The sequence below is a fragment of the Macaca mulatta genome, chromosome 7 (assembly GCF_049350105.2).
Source record: "Macaca mulatta isolate MMU2019108-1 chromosome 7, T2T-MMU8v2.0, whole genome shotgun sequence".
In the NCBI taxonomy this organism is placed as follows: Eukaryota; Metazoa; Chordata; class Mammalia; order Primates; family Cercopithecidae; genus Macaca; species Macaca mulatta.
This window is the reverse complement of record NC_133412.1, coordinates 134,408,575-134,427,946: the sequence shown is the minus strand read 5'-3', so window position 1 is coordinate 134,427,946 and position 19,372 is coordinate 134,408,575.

Here is a 19,372-nt window from a genome sequence, read left to right as displayed (position 1 = left end):
TCTGGAGACAGACATGGCCAAGAGGTAGTAAGTCTTTTCCTCTGCTGGTGGTTCCTGGTCCACCCAGCCCTGCGAGGCAAGGGCAGAAAATGTTCACACACAGGCTGTCCCCAACATACACGTGGAAGAAATTGCCTCTTCTAGGAACACTCCATGTTGTATTTGCAATCAGAGTGGCGGGCGTTCTGATGCTTCCCACCCCGTAGTCCCTGCAGATTTTGTCTCCGAGGAGGGCCTTTTGGCCTACTCTGCTATGCCGCAAAGCTTGCTCTCTGAGGGCCAGCCACAACCAATTTGTTTCCCATAAAGCCTAGGCCACTTTTTGTTGTTGTTGTTGCTGTTGTAGTTGAGACGGAGTTTCGCTTTTGTTGCCCAGGCTGGAGTGCAATGGCGCGATCTCGGCTCACCGCAACCTCTGCCTCCCAGATTCAAGCGATTCTCCTGCCTCAGCCTCCCTAGTAGCTGGGATTAAAGGCACCTGCCACCACGCCCGGTTAATTTTGTATTTTTAGTAGAGAGAGGGTTTCTCCATGTTGGTCAGGCTGGTCTTGAACTCCCAACCTCAGGTGATCCGCCTGCCTCGGCCTCCCAAAGTGCTGGGATTACAGGCGTGAGCCACAGCGCCCAGCCAAGCCTAGGCCACTCTTAAGATACTTGATTACATTCTGTCTTGCTATACTGGTTCCCTTGGCGCAGATTCAGCTTGCTTGCCTGCCTGCCTGCCTGCCTGCCTGCCTGCCTGCCTGCCTGCCTGCCTTCCTTCCTTCCTTCCTTCCTTCCTTCCTTCCTTCCTTCCTTCCTTCCTTCCTTCCTTCCTACCTCCCTCCCTCCCTCCCTCCCTCCCTCCTTCCCTCCTTCCCTCCTTCCCTCCTTTTATGTTTTAGAGACTGGGTTTTGCGTTGTCATCCAGGCTGGAATACAGCGGTGTGATCATGGCTCACTATAACCTCCAGCTCCCAGGCTCAAGTGATCTTCCAGCCCCCGCCTCCTAAAGTGTTAAGATTACAGGCATAAGCGCCCGTGCCTGGCCCCAGGTTCATCTTTCTAGCCCCCATTCCTCTAAGGCCCTTTTCAGAACTTTCTAATTGAGTAGGTTCTCAACGATTTCACATGAGTGCAAGGAGGCCTGACCCGTAATAACAGCACTATACAGAATGAAAACAAATAAGGACAATGGGCCAAGGTGGAGAGGGCCTGTCTTAAAAACACCAAAGCTTCCTTAGAGAACAAGGCAGGGATGCAACACGTCACTCTAATGACACCTTAGCTTTAGGCAGGGCTTGTGAAGCATGCTCCCAAACGTCCAGGGGGCTCCCGTTTGGCCTTAGTGCTCCAGGGGAAGATGTCACATCTACCATGTGGGTCAACTCTGTCGCCCTTTCCTCCAAACAGCTGGACTCTAGCTTTAAGAGACACTAAAGGATTTGCTGCTGTTGGACTTTGGGGCCAAAAGAAAACAGTCCCCATATAGAATCATGGGGTGTTGACTTTAATTTTTTTTTTAATTTTAAAAAAGAAAACAGTCCCCAAATGGTAGGTGGCCACACAGCTGTCCTAGGACTGGGATATGAGGACACCAGACACTCCATCTTCACCCTATCAGTACCCATCAAGACTGGCAATGGTGTCAGAGCAGTGAGTCAGATGGCCATGGTGCCTGCCCTCCTGGGGATTATAGTCCCACAAGGAGGAAAAACAACAAATAGAAGAGGATGTATGTGGAGGGTGCAGTGAAGGAAAAGCCTACAGTGCCAAGAGGTGATGTATTACAACTGGATGGGTGGTCAGGGAAGGCTTCCTTGAAGAAGCAAATAGCAGAGAGATCAGCTCATTCAGAGCTCCCGAGAAGACAGATGGGTTGGCCTGTTTGGGAACTAAAAGCAGCGTATGTGGCTGGAGCTGAGGAAGGTAAGGGGAAAGTGGCTGAAATCAGCTTGCAAAAGTGGTCACACTGACCAGACTGGTAGATCATAGGAAAGTTTTTGGACATTTATCTATGGGTCACTGGATGCCTCTGAAGGCTGTTAAGCAGAGCCAGGGCAAGATGAGGATTTGTGTTTTAAAATATCTCTCTAGGGACAAGCAAGGTGGCTCACACCTATAAACCAAACACTTTGGGAGGCCAAGGCAGGAGTACTGCTTGAGCCCAGGAGTTCAAGACCAGCCTGGGCAACATGGCAAGACTGTCTCTACAAAAAAATAAAACTAAAAACTTAGCTGGATGTGGTGGCATGTGCCTGTAGTCCCATTATATTTTTTTTCTCTCTCTAGGGGGTGGACTGGAAGAAACAGCCTGAGTGTGGGGAGACCACTTATGAAGCTGTTGCCAAAGTCCAGAGGTGAGAAGATGGTGGCCAGGACTCAGGTGGTAGTGATGGAGATGAAGATAAATAGATGAATTCAAGAAGCATTTCAGAAGTAGAACTGAGAGGTCTTGATGACAGATTGAAGGGAATGAGGAAGAGGACAGTATCAAGGATGACTTGCAGAATCTGGCTTGAGCAACTGTGTGGACTAGGGAGCTATTAGGGAATTAAGAAACAGCATGAGACAAGGCGCGGTAGCTCATGCCTGTAATCCCAGCACTTTGGGAGGACAAGGCTGGGGGGATGGCTTAAGCCCAGGAGGTTGAGACCAGCCTGTGCAACATAGGAAGACTCTCATCTCTACAAAAAAAAAAAAAAAAAACTTTTTAAAATTAGCCAGGGCACGTGCCTGTGGTCGCAGGGGAAGCCAAGGCAGGAGGATCAGTTGAGCCTAGAGACCAGCCTGAGCAACATAGTGAGGCCTCATCTCTACAAAAAAAAAAAATATATAAAAATTAGCCAGACATGGTGGCGGGTGCCTGTAGTCTCAGCTACTCGGGAGCTGAGGCAGGAGGATCACTTGAGCCTGGGAGGCTGAGGCTGTAGTGACCCATGACCATGCTACTGCACTCCAGCCTGGGTGACAGAGTGAGATCCTGTCTCAAAAAAAGAAAGAAACATGGCAAGAGGAGATTGGGGCAGAGGTAAAGAGTTGGGGGTAGGAGGGGAGGATGAAGAGTTCAATTCAAAACTTGTCAAGTTTGATATATCTTGATACATCTAAGCAGAAATCTGAAGTGGGGAATTGGTTATGTGGTTGTGACACTCAGAGGGGCAGTCTCTTAGCTAAAGACAAAATTGAGAGCCATTGGTGTACAGATAGTAACTGAAGCTAGAATAGTGGATCAGACTCTTCATGGGAAGACAGGAAGAAAATGCAACTTGAGAAGAGGACCCAGGACAGAGCCCTCCAGCAACTTCAGCATTTATAGGTGGAGGAGAAGCAGGCAAGCGGGTTGACAAGCAGTAGCCAGGGAGGTAAAAGAAAAGCAGTAGCCAGGAAGATGTGGTGTCCAGGTATTATGGAAACCAACCAAAAAGTTTTCAAGCACGGAGGAATCGTCAGCTAGGTCAAATGATGTCAAGAGATTAAGTAGGCAAGGACTAAAGAATGCCACATGGGCTTGCCACTGTGGCTCATGCCTGTAGTCCCAGCAATTTGGGGGGATGAGGCAAGAGGACCACTTGAGCCCAGGAGTTCAAGACCAGCCTGGGCAACAAAGTGAGACCCTGTCTCTACAAAATATAAACATAAATTTAAAAAGAATGGCATGTGGAGTTGGCATGGACAAGTCCTTAGTAATCTTTCAACAGTTTCAGTAGGGGGTTGTGAGTGGAAGCCTGTTGGGGTAGGTTGAGGTGAAAAGGACGTGAGAGAATGAATGTAGACACCCTTTCAAGAGGTTTGGCTGGAATGGAAAGGAGAGTGAGAGCTGAGAAAGGAGATGGAATCACTAGAAGAAGGGCTTGTTTAGAATGGGTAAGCAACACTGAGGAGAGAGATCACAGGGTTCTGAGGTGGCAGGAGGGAATGACACCCAAGACATGGCAAGAGCATGGGCCTTAGTTAAAAAGAAACACCTATGTTGTGGCTCTCAGCCTGCTGCCCAAAATTGCCTGACTGAAGTCACACATTTGACGTGAAGTATTTAAACCCCAAAAGAACTACAGGCAAAATGCAGGCTACCATGGTCATTGTCAAGCTACCCTCTCACTGTCTCGCTCAAACACTTTTTCTCTCCTTCCTTCCCCCTCTCATCATCTGTTGGTTTTGCTCCCCTCTCCCTGTTCCTCATTTTCTCTTCCTGCAACTGGCTCCCTAAATACAGCCAGGGAAGATGGTCATCAACAGCCCCAACTTCCTACATTCCCAGCTTAATAGCCCTGGCAGAATGAGGATCTTTGCTATCAGCATCTCAAAATTAATCTCCAGGAAAACTCTTGTCTCTAGCCTATGTTATGTGACATAAGGTCAGGTAGGAAGCAGCACACAGTACAAGGTCTCCGTAAGAAGGAACTATCTGCCAACACCAACTTCTCCTATGTAACAACTTCTATCCAGAGCTGGCCCTGACCCTGAAAACAGGGAAGCAAGGGGTCCCCTCTCTCTACACATCCCATGCTAATCACTAATGGCTTGTATGTGATATAATACAGCAACTATTGCAATACAGATATATCTGTATTATAGGTCCTTTTATAGACTAGAGGGTTTTATTCCATGATCACTATTACTGTTTCTTTTCTTAGTCACACTATAACTTTAGACTTCTCTGTATATAATTCCTAGTACATTATCAAAATGCTTTTTAAATTGATTGGTTGCTTGATTGAATCACTGCCATTTTTCTGATTTCTTAAGGAACATTTCACACAACTCCCATTCCATTTAATAGAATTAGATAATTTAGAGAATAGCATAGCCAGGTCAAATGTGACCCCATGTTACTATAAAATGGCACAGGCTTTGAGGGGCAGTTTGACAGTGTACATCAGAAGCTTCAAAGTAAAATGAGTTCTATGCCTGAAGAACCAGTTCAGCCATAGTGGAATGGCTGAGTAAATTATAGAATAGCAACTTAATGGAATATTATGTAATTACTAAAATTATATATGATAAACAACATAGAAAAAAACAGTAAATAGGCTGGGCACGGTGGCTCACACCTGTAATCCCAGCACTTTGGAAGGCTGAGGTGGGTGGATCACCAGAGGTCAGGAGTTTGAGACCAGCCTGACCAACATGTTGAAAGCCCGTCTCTACTAAAAATAACAAAAATTAGCCAGGGGTGGTGGTGCGTGCCTATAATCCCAGCTACCCAGGAGGCTGAGGCAGGAAAATAGCTGGAACCTGGGAGGCAGGAGCTGCAGTGAGCCAATATTGCGCCATCGCACTCCAGCCTGGGCAACAGAGCAAGACTCTGTCTCAAAAAAAAAAAAAAAATTCCAGTAAATAACATTTGAAAACTAGAATAAGAAATATAAATATGCTAAGAAGTACAAAAATATGTATACCAAAGGATAAAGAAAGGAATGCAGCCGGGCGCGGTGGCTCAAGCCTGTAATCCCAGCACTTTGGGAGGCTGAGACGGGCGGATCACAAGGTCAGGAGATCGAGACCATCCTGGCTAACACGGTGAAACCCCGTCTCTACTAAAAAATACAAAAAACTAGCCAGGCGAGGTGGCGGGCGCCTGTGGTCCCAGCTACTCCGGAGGCTGAGGCAGGAGAATGGCGTAAACCCGGGAGGCGGAGCTTGCAGTGAGCTGAGATCCGGCCACTGCACTCCAGCCTGGGCGACAGAGCCAGACACAGTCTCAAAAAAAAAAAAAAAAAGAAAGGAATGCAACAGAGGTAAATGAAAACAATTTTTAGAGCATTGTACAAATAATAAATGTTCTTACTTAAAGGACTCTGAAGATAAAATAATTCACATAAGGCATTTGATACCTTGCCAGGCACATGGTACACTTCAGTTGTTACCTTGGCTTCTATATTATAATTCCCTGAGCATCCACCAGCCAACAAGGCACTTTAGAAACATTATTCATTTGATCCTCATGACAACCAAATGAAATGTTGTCATTATCTCTATTTCACAAATAAGGAAACCGAGAGTTGAAAGGTTAACTGAATTGGATCACATAGCTAATACATGGTAGAGCTGATATTTGACCAATTTTTGGAAAAACAAATGCCTAAGCTCCATCCCAGCATGATTTTAATGGATAGTAGGATTGAAAACTACCGCTACTATACACTGAGTACAAAGGGGAAGAAGACTAAGACTCTCAGCAAGCAGGAGAGAATGGTTTGCAGGGCAGCGGTCCTAGAAGTGCCTGTCTATATCCATTTCTGAGTATGCAAAGGCACATCTAAATAAGTGGGGCCACAATGTCCTCCTCATGGGACAAAAAGAGCAGAAAAGGTAAGATATTTCAAAGATATAGTAACATTTCTCAGAATGAAAGAAAGACACTGGTCTCATAGTGAAAATGATGCAGTGTATTGGGAAGAACGAGTAAAGAAAGACCCACAACTAGAAACATCACTGTGAAGTTTCTGGACTTCATGATGGATAAAGGAAAGATCTTCAACGACTTGGAGGAAGAAACAGAGGCAAAGTCAGGGCAGGGTGGCACAGGGGGATGAGATCAGAGAGTGAGGACTTCAGCTAGCCAAAGGGTCCTGACAGCCAGTCTGTTAGGGTGTCAGTGGATGGACAGCTCATGATGAGAGAGAGAATAAAGGGAAGGAAGCCCAAAGGTGAAGAGTCCTAAGAGGACAGGCAGATCCAGGAGACAGGCAGAGCTTCTCGCCCTTCCTCAGGTTTCACCAAAAGAAGGGCCTTCGATTACTATTTGCTTCAAAAGCCCACTTAAGTAAGACAGATTCCAGGGATTGAGATCAGAACAGAAAAGCACAAATAAAAGTAATCCTCCCATAAAAAGCAGTCAAGTTAGTAACACTTTGTACTGACAGCTGCCCAGGCAGCCTGGTGATCAAGAGCAACGACTTTATAATACATTTTTGCTACTGTTTTCTAACAGGAAAATCTAGTGAGGTTAAATATTTTATGTATGTAAACAAAACAAATACAAATCTCTCCTATGGCTAATTTATTTTTGACATCTCACCTACTTGAATCTACCCATATTAGAATATTTTCATTTGAAATCCTTTATATTACCTAAGTGCCTTTCTAGCAATTGTGTGAACCCTGGAAAACCTTGCTGCCATTCTATTAAGAAACAGATTTATAAGAGCCCAAATATAGTTTTGTAGATTCATACACAATTTAAAAAACTTCATACACAATAAAAAAGACTTCATACACAATAAAAAAGAAGAGATATAATTATTTAGGGGAGCCAAATCTAACTGCATTTAGTCACTGCAAACATTTCTTTGTATCCACTTCTAACACGTAAAACTAGCATGTCACCAAATGAGGCAAAAATATCTTTCCAAACTAAAATAGTGTAAGCTGGGGCAACATCGCAAGAACCTGACTCTACAAGAAATTTTAAAAATTAGCTGGGTGTGTGGCGCATGCCTATCGTCCCAGCTACTCAGGAGGCTAAAACAGAAGGATTGTGATGTGGTTTGGCTGTGTACCCACCCAAATCTTATCTTGAATTCCCACGTGTTATAGGAGGGACCCAGTGGGAGGCGGTTGAATCATGGGGACAGGTCTTTCCCATGCTGTTCTCATAATAGTGAGTGGGTCTCAGGGATCTGATGGTTATATAAGGGGGAGTTTCCCTACACAAGCTCTCTTTGCCTGCCGCCATTCACATAAGATGTGACTTGCTTCTCCTTGCCTTCCACCATGATCGTGAGGCCCCAGCAGCCACATGGAACTGTGAGTCCAATTAAACCTCTCTTTTTTTTTTTTTGTAAATTGCCCAGTCTCAGGTATGTCTTTACCAACAGCATGAGAACAGACTAATACAGATTGGTTGAGTCTAGGAGGTTGAGGCTGATCACCAACCATGATTATACTAATGTATTCCAGCCTGGGCAACAGAGCAAGACCCTGTCTCAAAATAAAATGGTTTAAAATTCTTTAATTCTGAATGCAGTACTTAATATCTTTGACATTTTAAAAAAGGATTAGTGATAGAAGCATGTGAATATGGTTTAAAATAGTAATCATTTTCTCTAAAGCTATTATTAATATAGCTAATGGTCAGGTTGTTCCATTAACGTTTCTCATTTGGTTCTTGTCCATTAACAAGCCAAGTAGTTATTAACTACAAGTCATAACCAAATTATTAAACTGTATGGCTTGTGTAAGAAACCTGTGAAAGGAAAATGACTATTTTGCTGTAATAGCATCATTCTCTTTACCCTTTACTGGGTTTTCTGTAGGTCTTGATGGCATTCTCTGGTATACTCAGTGACCATCCGGTCAGTAATTTCATTCTGGTCATTGGGCATCATACTTGGATTTTTCAAAATCCTTTGGAATTGCCTTTAAGTCATTTGTGAAAACCTCTACACACTCTTTTAGCCTTTGAACTAAATAGTTTTTATAGTGATAAAATTTAATGTACAAAATGTTTATTATCAGTTCAAATGATCTTAATGTTAAGGTCACTCAGGCCTTCTTAGTTTGTTTTTCGTAGCTGTGGGAGGTGGGGGGAGAGTGATATGGTTTGGCTGTGTGCCACCCAGATCTCATCTTGAATTGTAGCTCCCATAATCCCCACATGTTGTGGGAGGGAGGTAGTGGGAGGTAATCAAATCATGGGGGCAGGTTTTCCCATGCTGTTATTGTGATGGTGAATAATCTCAGAAAATCTGATGGTTTTATAAAGGGCAGTTCCCCTGCACACACTCTCTTGCCTGCCATCATGTAAGACATGCCTTTGCTCTTCTTTCACCTTCTGCCATGATTGTGAGGCCTCCCCAGCCATGTGGAACTGTGAGTCCATTAAACCTCTTTTTTAAAAAAATTACCCATTCTCGGGTATCACTTCATAGCCATATGAAAATGGACGAATACAGGGAGCTTCACTTTAAATTGACTATTTTACCAGGATGTAGCCATAACTATTTACTATAGTAGCCACTGAAGACTTTCTCAATATATTGTTAGTGAAAAAAGCAGGCTATCATACTATAATTCATCATGATCCTATTTGGTGTAAGATATGTATGTGCCAGACTGGCCAACATGGTGAAACTCCATCTCTACTAAAAATACAAAAATTAGCCAGGCATGGTGGCACATGCCTGTAATCCCAGCTACCTAGGAAGCTGAAGCACAAGAATCGTTTGTTTTGAACACAGAAATTTAGCAAATGTTCATTCAAAATGCTGGACAAGTAAAGTAGGTAAATTAAGGTACTGCTTCTTTTCAGTACTAATTTAATAAAATCCTACTATGTAGTTGATATGGTTTGGCTCTGTGTCCCCAATCAAATCTCATCTTGAATTATAATCCTTACATGTCAAGGGAGGGACCTGTAATCCCCACATGTCAACCACCCTGGATCATAGCGGCAGTTTCCTTCATGTTGTTCTCATGATAGTGAGTGAGTTCTTGCAAGTTCTGATTATTTTATAAGGGGCTCTTTCTCCTTTGCACACTCTCTTCACCTGCCGCCATGTAGGATGAACATGCCTGCTTCCTCTTCCACCATAATTGTATTAGATTGGTGCAAAAATAATTGTGGTTTTTGCCATTAAAGGTAAACACAATTATGTTTACAAAAACTACGATTACTTTGCACCAACCTAAATAAGTTTCCTGAGGTCTCCCCAGCCATGTGGAACTGTGAGTCAATTAAACCTCTTTTCTTTGTAAATTACCCAGTGTCAGGCAGTTCTTTATAGCAGTGTGAAAACAGACTAATACAGTAAATTGGTACCAGGAGTGGGGCACTGCTGTAGATACCTGAAAATGTGGAAGTGACTTTGGAACTGGGTAACAGGCAGATGTTGGAACAGTTTGGAGGGCTCAGCAGAAAACAGGAAGATGTGGGATAGTTTGGAGTTTCCTAGAGACTTGTTGAATGGTTTGGGCCAAAATGCTGATAGTGATATGGACAATGAAGCCCAGGCTGAGGTGGTCTCAGATGGAGATGAGGAACTTATTCAACACTGGAGCAAAGGTGATTCTTGCTATCCTTTTGCCAAGAGACAGATGGCATTTTGCCCCTGTCCTAGAGATCTGTGGAACTTTGAACTTGAGAGAGATGATCTGAAATTGGAATTTATGTTTAGAAGGGAAGCCGAGCATGCAACTTTGAAAAAGTTGTAGACTGACAATGCAATAGAAAAGAAAAATCCATTTTCTGGCGAGAAATTCAAACTGGTTGCAGAAATTTGCACAAGTAACAAGAAGCCAAATGTTAATTGCCAAGACAATGGGGAAAATGTCTCCAGGGCATGACACAGAGATCTTGGCAGCAGCCCCTCCCACCACAGATCAGGAGGCCTAGGAGGAAAACATGGTTTTGTGGGCCAGGCCCGGGGCCCTGCTGCTCTGTACAGCCTTGGAACATGGCACGCTGAGTCTCATGCACTGCTGCTCCAGCTCCAGCTGTGGCTAAAAGGGGCCAATGTACAGCTCAGGCTGTTGCTTCAGAAGGTGCAAGCCCCAAGCCTTGGCAGCTTCCACTTGGTGTTGGACCTGCAGGTACACAGAAGTCAGTAATTGAGGTTGGAGAACCTCCACCTAGATTTCAGAAGATGTATGGAAATGCCTGGATGTCCAGGCAGAAGTTTGCTGCTGGGGCAGAGTCCTTATGGAGAACCTCTGCTAGGGCAGTGAAAGGGGAAATGTGGGGTTGGAGCCCCCACACAGAGTCCCCACTGGGAGACTGCCTAGTGGAGCTGTGAGAAGAGGGTTACCATCCTCCAGACCTCAGAATGGCAGATCTACCTACAGCTTGCACCAGGTGCCTGGAAAAGCCACAGGCACTCAACACCAACACCTGGAAAGCAACCAGGAAAGGGGCTGTACCTTGAAGACCCACAGGGGTGGAGCTACCCAAAGCCATGGGAGCCCACTCCTTGTATCAGTGTGCCCTGGATGTGAGACATGGAGTCAAAGGAGACCATTTTGGAGCTTTAAGATTTAATGACTTCCCCGCTGGATTTTGGACTTGCATGGGGCCTGTAGCCCCTTTGTTTTGAATGGGTATTTTCCCATTTGGAATGGGTGTACTTAACCAATGCCTGTACCCCATTTTATCTTGGAAGGAACTAACTTGTTTTTTATTTTACAGGTTCATAGGCGGAAGGGACTTTCTTTGTCTCAAATGAAACTTTGGACTGTGGACTTCTGAGTTAATGCTGAAATGAGTTAAGACTTTGGAGGACTGTTGGGAAGGCATGATTGGTTTTGAAATGTGAAAAGATATGAGATTTGGGAGGGGCCAGGGATGGAATGATATGGTGTGGCTCTGTGCCCCACCCAAATCTCATCTTGAATTCTTATCTCCATGTGTTTTGTTGAGGGAGAGAGGTGATTGGATCATGCGGGGCAGTGCCCTCCATGCTATTCTTGTGATAGTGAGTGAGTTCTCATGAGATCTGATGGTTTTATAAGGAGTTCTTTCCCTTTTGCACTCTCTCTCTTGCCTGCCACTATGTAAGATTGTGCCTGCTTCCCCTTCCGCCATGATTGTAAGTTTCCTGAGGCCTCCTCAGACATACAGAACTGTGAGTCAATTAAACCTCTTTTCTTTATGCATTTTCCAGTCTCGGGCAGTTCTTTATAGCAGTGTGAAGATGGACTAATACAGTAGTCAACATAATTTTAGTTCTAGAAGCCAGTAGGTAATAGCAAGTTAATTCAGATCTTCGATTCATGACCTTTTGGGGTGGCATGGGGAGTTAGATGGCCCAAATATTGGGATTTGACAAATTTGGGTGATTTTTCTGAACTCTAGGCATATGAGACAACAGCTTTCAAAGACTTTGGTTTACATCCTCAAAAAATTGCTAGATGGCCTTGGACAAATCATATAATTGCACAGAATTAAATGAGAAACTGAATTTAAAGCACGTTGCAAAGCCCTACAGCATTGTATTAATGTTATCAGTTCTGCCTCATCCTGCTGCTCACTTTCCCCTCCATTCGCTTCATCCTTCCTGCCTGCCACACATCCCCTCCCATTCGCCTCATCCTTTGGCCCCTGCCACAGATCCATGACAATACAGGGGGCTCAACCCTGCCACTTGCAGAGAACCTTCAAATCAGAGGTAATATTTTTTGAGACAAGGTCTCACTCCTGTCACCCATGTTGGAGTGCACTGGCACGATCACAGCTCACTGCAGCCTCGACCTCCCAGGCTCAAGTGATCCTCCCAACTCACTTCCCAAATAGCTGAAACTGTAGGCTGTACCACCACACCCAGCTAATTTTGTATTTTTCTGTAGTGGCAGGGTCTCAATATGTTGCCCAGGATGGTCCTGAACTCCTGATGTTAAGTGATCCTCCCACCTTGGCCTCCTAAAGTGCTAGGATTACAGGCATGAGACATGGTGCCCAGCTCAGAGGTAGACTTTTTGACACATTGTTTTAGTCCAAATATAATCACTTAAACTGAGACTCTATATATGCAGGAGGCTGGACATGATGGCTTATGCCTGAAATCCCAGCATTGTGGGAGGCTGAGGCAGGAGGATTGCTTGAGGCCAGGAGTTCAAGACCAGCCTGGGCAACATAGTGAGACTCTGTCTCTACAAAAAATCTAAAACTAGGGCCAGTGTGGTGGCACATGCCTGTAGACCTAGCTTCTCGGGAGGCTGAGGTGGGAGGATCACTTGAGCCCAGCAGTTCGAGGCTGCAATAAACCATGTTTGTACCACTGCACTAGAGCCTGGGCAGTGGAGTGAGACTCTGTCTCAAAAAGTAAATAAAAAATAATATAACACACACACACACACACACACACACACGTGGAGGAACACTTGAAAAATAACACAAGCAGCAAGAAACACAAAAGTGCTCTGGTGAGTATAACAAAAATAAAGGCAGATGATAAGCTCATGGGTACAATGGTACAAAAACCACATTGAGTACTAAGATGAAACTTGGTCTTGATACAAGAGAAAGGAAGTCAACAAAGGAATTTTACACATTTCCCTGAGTTACTCATTTTAAGAGTCCGAACAACTGAAATCAGGAAACACCTGTACTTGTTAACATTACTGAGGAAATGACTTTAAAAACTTGGACTCCATTTTAGATAACTGATGGCAGGCAGTGATATCATTCTAGCATCTATATTTCCATGTAAATGTACAAGCTATGTTTCTTAGTTTTGGTCCATTTATGTAATAGCAATCAGAGACTCAATGCATTATATTTATGGGATAATTGTTACACATTTTAACTTTTAAAATTACCTGGGGCCAGACACAGTGGCTCATGCCTGTAATCCCAGCACTGTGGGAGACCAAGGCAGGAGGATAACTTGAAGCCAGGAGTTCAAGACAAGCCTGGGCAACATAGTGAGATCCCCATCTCTATGAAAAAATATTTAAAAATTAGCCAGGTGTGCTGATGTGTACCTGTGGTCCCGACTGTTCAGGAGGCTGAGGTGGGAGGATTGCTTGGGCTCAGGAGTTCAAGGTCACAGCTCTGATTGCACCACTGCATTCCTGGGTGACAGAACGAGACCCTGTCTCACTCAAAAAAAATAAAGTAAAATTACCTGGCATTTAGCTGCATGTTTGCTTTTGTTCCCATTTATAGTTATTTGAAGATTGTTATAATCACACAGAAACATGGCCATCATTACTTTAAGATGAAAATAAATGTATAGAATGAATGTTTTATGATAAAAAACAAAAACCAGCATTGTAATAAGATAGGCCAGAAGAACACAGGAAAAATGGGTCCATTTGAAGATGTGCTAGGGAACTCTAGACCAAACCTTATTTTACAGATGAGGAGCCAGAATAAGAGCTGAGTATCTGCATGTTGTTTATTACACATTCTCTGGGTCTTCAGAATGTTAGGCTAGAGGTTCCCAGAGCAGGTCGTATTCTCAAGAAAATTACTGACTCAATAGGTCTTATCTGATTGATTGATTTAAATAGCATTATTGTTTAGATTGCTTTGATATGGTTTGTTAAACAGTAAAGTAAAACATATAAATTATGATGCTGTTGATGATGTATATCAGCTTTCTTAGAAATACAATGTCTGTGGCAAGTTTGTTTCTGATATTTGCTTTGATGTGCCCATGAAATTATCACCAGTAGGAGAAAAAAAAAGTTATTTATTGTTGTTGTTTTTATAGTGGAGACTGGAGTCTTGCTATGCTTTCCAGGCTGGTTTTGAACTCCTAACCTCAAGCGATTTTCCTGCCTCAGCCTCCCAAAGTGCTGGGATTACAGGCATGATCCACCCGGCCCTGTTGTTTTTAAGAAAATTACAAGTTAAATCTTGTATCAGTGAACAAGGTTTGTACAGATGATTTTATTGTCTTAAAATGTTATTGTATCTCACTTTAGAAAATAGAAGCATATTAGAATATACTTTGTTCTATACCCAAATCTTGTATTAAACTCTTTAAAAATGTCTTTTCAATGTTTGGTAAAAACTGCAATGAGTCTTACAGATGTATTTTTCATATTAATTATTAATCATTATAATTTAGAAAAATTAATTATATAATCATTTAAAGGAACTTCAACAAACTAATGGTTATTGAAGTTAGATTAAGAATACCTATAATCATGAAGAGTAGTGGCCTGACACAGTAATGAAAGACAGATCTTTACATTTAAAAAGGAAAAATGTGATTGTGTGTTTTCATACATTATTAAGTTGTAGACAATACACCAAAACATACATAAGAGGACATCCACTTCTGCCCATAGATAGTAGCTAATGCTAGTCACATCCTCCCACTAGAAACAACTAGAAATACACAAGATAACGGATTCCAGGCACTTGACAAACATTGCAGGGCAGTGATTCTTGAGAGAAAGGAAACACGAAGTGATCTACATGTCCTCTTCAGCTTTCTGTCTGGGGACACCGACTAGACTGAAAGGAAGTGGAATCCAAGGAAATACGGAAGTCTTGCTGAGCTGAAGAGATCTAGATAAAAGTTTAGAGTGGTTGTCATCCTTGAAATTTGTAAGACAGAATACCAGAAAGAAAGGAGTGTGCAGAAGAGGACAAAGAAGATTTCACAATGGTTCCTGTGTAGCCCATGTGCAGGATGGGACTTAATGGGGCCTAGAAGAGAATGGTTGCTATGAACAAGAGAACTGGGCCAAGATATCACAGTCCGTGCAGTACTGCAAACACTGGAATATTGTCCCAACCTAAATGGAGAGACCTTACTAAGCACCTCTTGCGTTCAATTGAAATTCTAAAGAGGCCACACCTTAGGAGTAAATACCATGACCCAGACAAAGGGCCATGTTTCAGGACAAATGATAAAACTGACATAGAATAAATAATAATAATACATAACAAAACAAAGCCTAACAAGATCAAGAGGATTTTTTAGTAGTTTAATAGCCTGATAGAATAAACCTCAACACCATTTAAAAGAAGATAACATAATCCAGACTCTGTATAACTCTTTTGTAACAATATTCAACAGTAGGTTAAAATATATGACACCTGTAAAGAAACAGAAATATGTGACTCATAATCAAAATAAGACATAGTCAATAGAAACAGAACCCAAGATGACCCAAATATTGGAATTAGCAGATGAGATCTTTAAAACAGCTATTATAAATATATGTAAGGATGCATGGGAAAAGATGAATACATGATTAAACAGATGAGATGGATCGGCAAAGAAATAAACCAAATGGGTATATTAGAAATAAAAAGCAAATATCTGAAATGTAAAATTTATCTGATGGTTGGAGCAGTTTGGAGGTGGCAAAAGGATGGGTCAATTATCTCTAAGAGAGCAATGGAAATTATATAATTTAATAACAGTAAGGAAAACATTGGAAAAAATATATAAACAGCCTCAGTGAACTCGGGAACAACCCTACAAAGTTAGTATATATATAATTGGAGTCCCAAGGCTAAGCATGGTGTCTCACACCTGTAATCCCAACACTTTGGGAGGCTGAGGCAGGAAGATCACTTGAGCCCAGGAGTTCAAGACCAGCCTGAGCAACATAGTGAGAACCCCCCATCTCTACCAAAAAAAAAAAAAAAAATAGCTGGGCATGGTGGCGCATGCCTATAGTCCTAGCTACTTGGGAGGCTGAGGTGGGAGGATCACTTAAGCCCTGAAGTCAAGGCTGCAGTAAGCTCCGATTGTACCACTGTGCTCCAGCCCAGGCAACAGAACGAGACCCCATCTCTAAAATAAAATAAAATAAAATAAAATAAAATCTCAGTAAAAGAAAGGAAAAGAAAATGGGGTAGAGTGAAATTTAAAAAAAAAAAAAAATTGGCTGAAATTTCTCTAATTTGGTGGAAAACATCAGCCTACAGATTGAAGAATCAACAAACTCCAAGCAGAATAAATACAAAAAATAAAATAAGATAAAGAAAGAAAACACACCAGCTACACTGTAGTCAAAAGGTTAAAAACCAAAAATATAGAATAAATGTTGAAACAGAAAAAAAAGTCAAAGACATAAGGGGAACAATGCTATGAATCACATACTAGAAACAGTGTAGGCCAAAAGAAATGGAATGATGTCATTAAGGTACTGAAAGAATAGATCAACCCAGCTTTTTTTTTTGAGGCCATGTCTGGCCCAGTTGCCCAGAGTGATAAAATCACAGCTCACTGCAGCTTCTACCTCCTAAGCTCAAGTGATCCTCTCACCTCAGCCTCCCAATTAGCTAGGACTACAAGTATATACCACTATGTCCAACTAATTTTTTTTTTTTTTTTTTTTGTAGAGACAGGGTCTCAACTACATTGTCCAAACTGTTCTTGAACTCCTGAGCTCAAGCAATCCTCCTGCCTTAGCCTTCCAAAGTGCTGGGATTACAAGTGTGAGCCACCACACCTGGCCAGAATTCTAACATTTTCTCAAAAATGAAAACAAAAAAAGACATTTTCTGATAAACAAATGCTGGGAGGATTCATTGTAAACTATATGAAATACTAACAGAAGAATTTGGGGGGGATGATGGAAAATGATAGCAGAGGGAAATCTAAACTACAGAAAGTAATGAATAGCACCAGAAATGGTAAGTAGATGTGTAAATATAAAGAACTTTTTTTCTTCTCTTTTTTTTAAACAACAGACTATTTAAAGACAAATATATTGTAGGACTCTCAATTCATGTAGAAGTAAAATACATGACAACAATTACAAAAAAGGACAGAGGGTTTTGTTTGCGTGTTTTTTTTTTTAATTTTAAGCAATGCTTTTGGAGAAAGAAGAAAAGGACAGAGTTAACAAAATTGTACTATTGTAAGATTCTTACATTTCACATGAAATAGTACAATATTAACTCTAAATAGACTGTTAAGGTTGTGCTGACTACTATGGTAGTCACTAGCCACAAGTGACTAAATTTAAACTTAAATTAATTAAAAATAAATAAAATTTAAATTTCAGTCTTCAGTTGTACTAGCCATATTTCAAGGTATCAATAGTCACATGTAGCCAGCGTCTACTCTATTGGAAAGACACAGAACATTTTCACTACTAAAGAACATTCAGTTGGAGAGTGCTGCCCTAGAGCCACCATGAAAAAATAAAAATATACAGACATATAACTTTAAAATCAATAGATGAATTAAAATAGACTACTAAAAATATTGTATAAACCAAAATAAAGAGCCATGGAGGAAATGAGAAACAAAAAATGAGACAAACAGAAAACAAATAGCAAGATGATAGACTTAAATCCTACCAAATCAATAATTATATTAAATATAAATGAACTAAACAATCCAAAGAAAAGGAAAAGATTGCAAGGATGAATAAAAAGCAAGATTCAAGTAAGTGCTTTGGCATGAGATGCAATGCATTTTAAAGATCCAGATAGGTTGAAAGTAAAAGGAAGCGAAAACACAGACCAAGCAAATCTAAGAAACCTGGTACTGATATACTATTATTATACAAAATAAACTTCAAGTCAAAAAGAATTATCAAAGTTGAAGAGTGACATTCCTTAATAAAAAATTGTCATCTCATCATGAAAACATAAAAAATATAAACATTTATGTGACTAAAAAGCTTCAAGTATAAGAAGCAAGATATGAAAATTAAAGGAACAGGCTCAGCACAGTGGCTCATGCCTGTAATCCCAGAAATTTGGGAGGCCAAAGTGGGAGGAACGCTCAAGCCCAGGAGTTCAAGACCAGCCTGGGCAACATAGTGAGATCCTGTCTCTATAAAAAAATTTTAAAATTAGGTGGGCATGGTGGTAGGTATCTGTAGCTGTGGCATCTATAGCTACTCAAGAGGCTGGGGCAGGAGGATTGTTTGAGCCCAGAAGGTCAAGGCTGCAGTGAGCTGTGATCACGCCACTGCACTCCAGCCTGGATGACAGAGTGAGACCCTGTCTCAAAAAAAAAAAAAAAAAAAAATTGAAGGAACAAATACACAATCTATAATCATAGTTGAACATTTTTAATTCACCTATGTGTACTTTGTAGAACTAGACATAAATATATTAATATAAATGATTTGAACACTATCAACCAACTTAACCTAATTGATATATAGAGAATACTTCACCTAGTATCTGCAGAATAGACACGATTTTCAAGTGCACATGGACTAGTTGCCAAGATAGATCACGTGCTGAAATATAAAATGTGGCTTAATAAATTTCAAAGGATTGAAAAATACAGAATATGCTCTCTAAACATAACAGAATGAAATTAGAAATCAATAACAATATCTTAAAACTCCCAAATATTTGGAAGTCACACAACATACTTCTAAATAACTGAGTTAAAGAAGAAATCACAGTAAATGTAGATGATATTTTAGCCTGAATAATAATTTTAAAAATCAAAATTTGTGGATGTTCCACAGAGAGCAGGTCTATGCAAACCTACCCCCCCTAAAATTAAGGTAGCTGAGATGTTGAAGAAAGAGGCTGACAAATCCATTTTCTCAGAAAGAAACCTTTAATAGGAACTTAGGAACAGAAGCCATGTCTAGGGCAGCCATGAGATGAGGTGGTGGATCCCCACACTTTCCCCCAACCCCAACCCAGGGCTTATATGCCATAAAGAAAGGGTATACTGCTTCAGAAGGAATGTGTAAAACAACTGAAGTGGACCCCTCTGGGAAAGGCAAGAATGCTATATGCTTCACAGCCTATAATTTGCTTAAGGCAGGATTTATGGTAAGTATATGCTTACGTTTTATGCCACAGATCATATAGTTATTAATAGAATAGTAAGGAAATAGTGTGCATAACATTATGCCAATAAATTCAACAACTTAGATAAATTGGACACATTTCTTGAAAAACACAACACATACAAATCTGACATAAGAAGAAATAGAAAATATGAATAGCCCTTTCTCTGCTAAAGAAATAGAACAGGGAAAACTCCATGGTGATAGA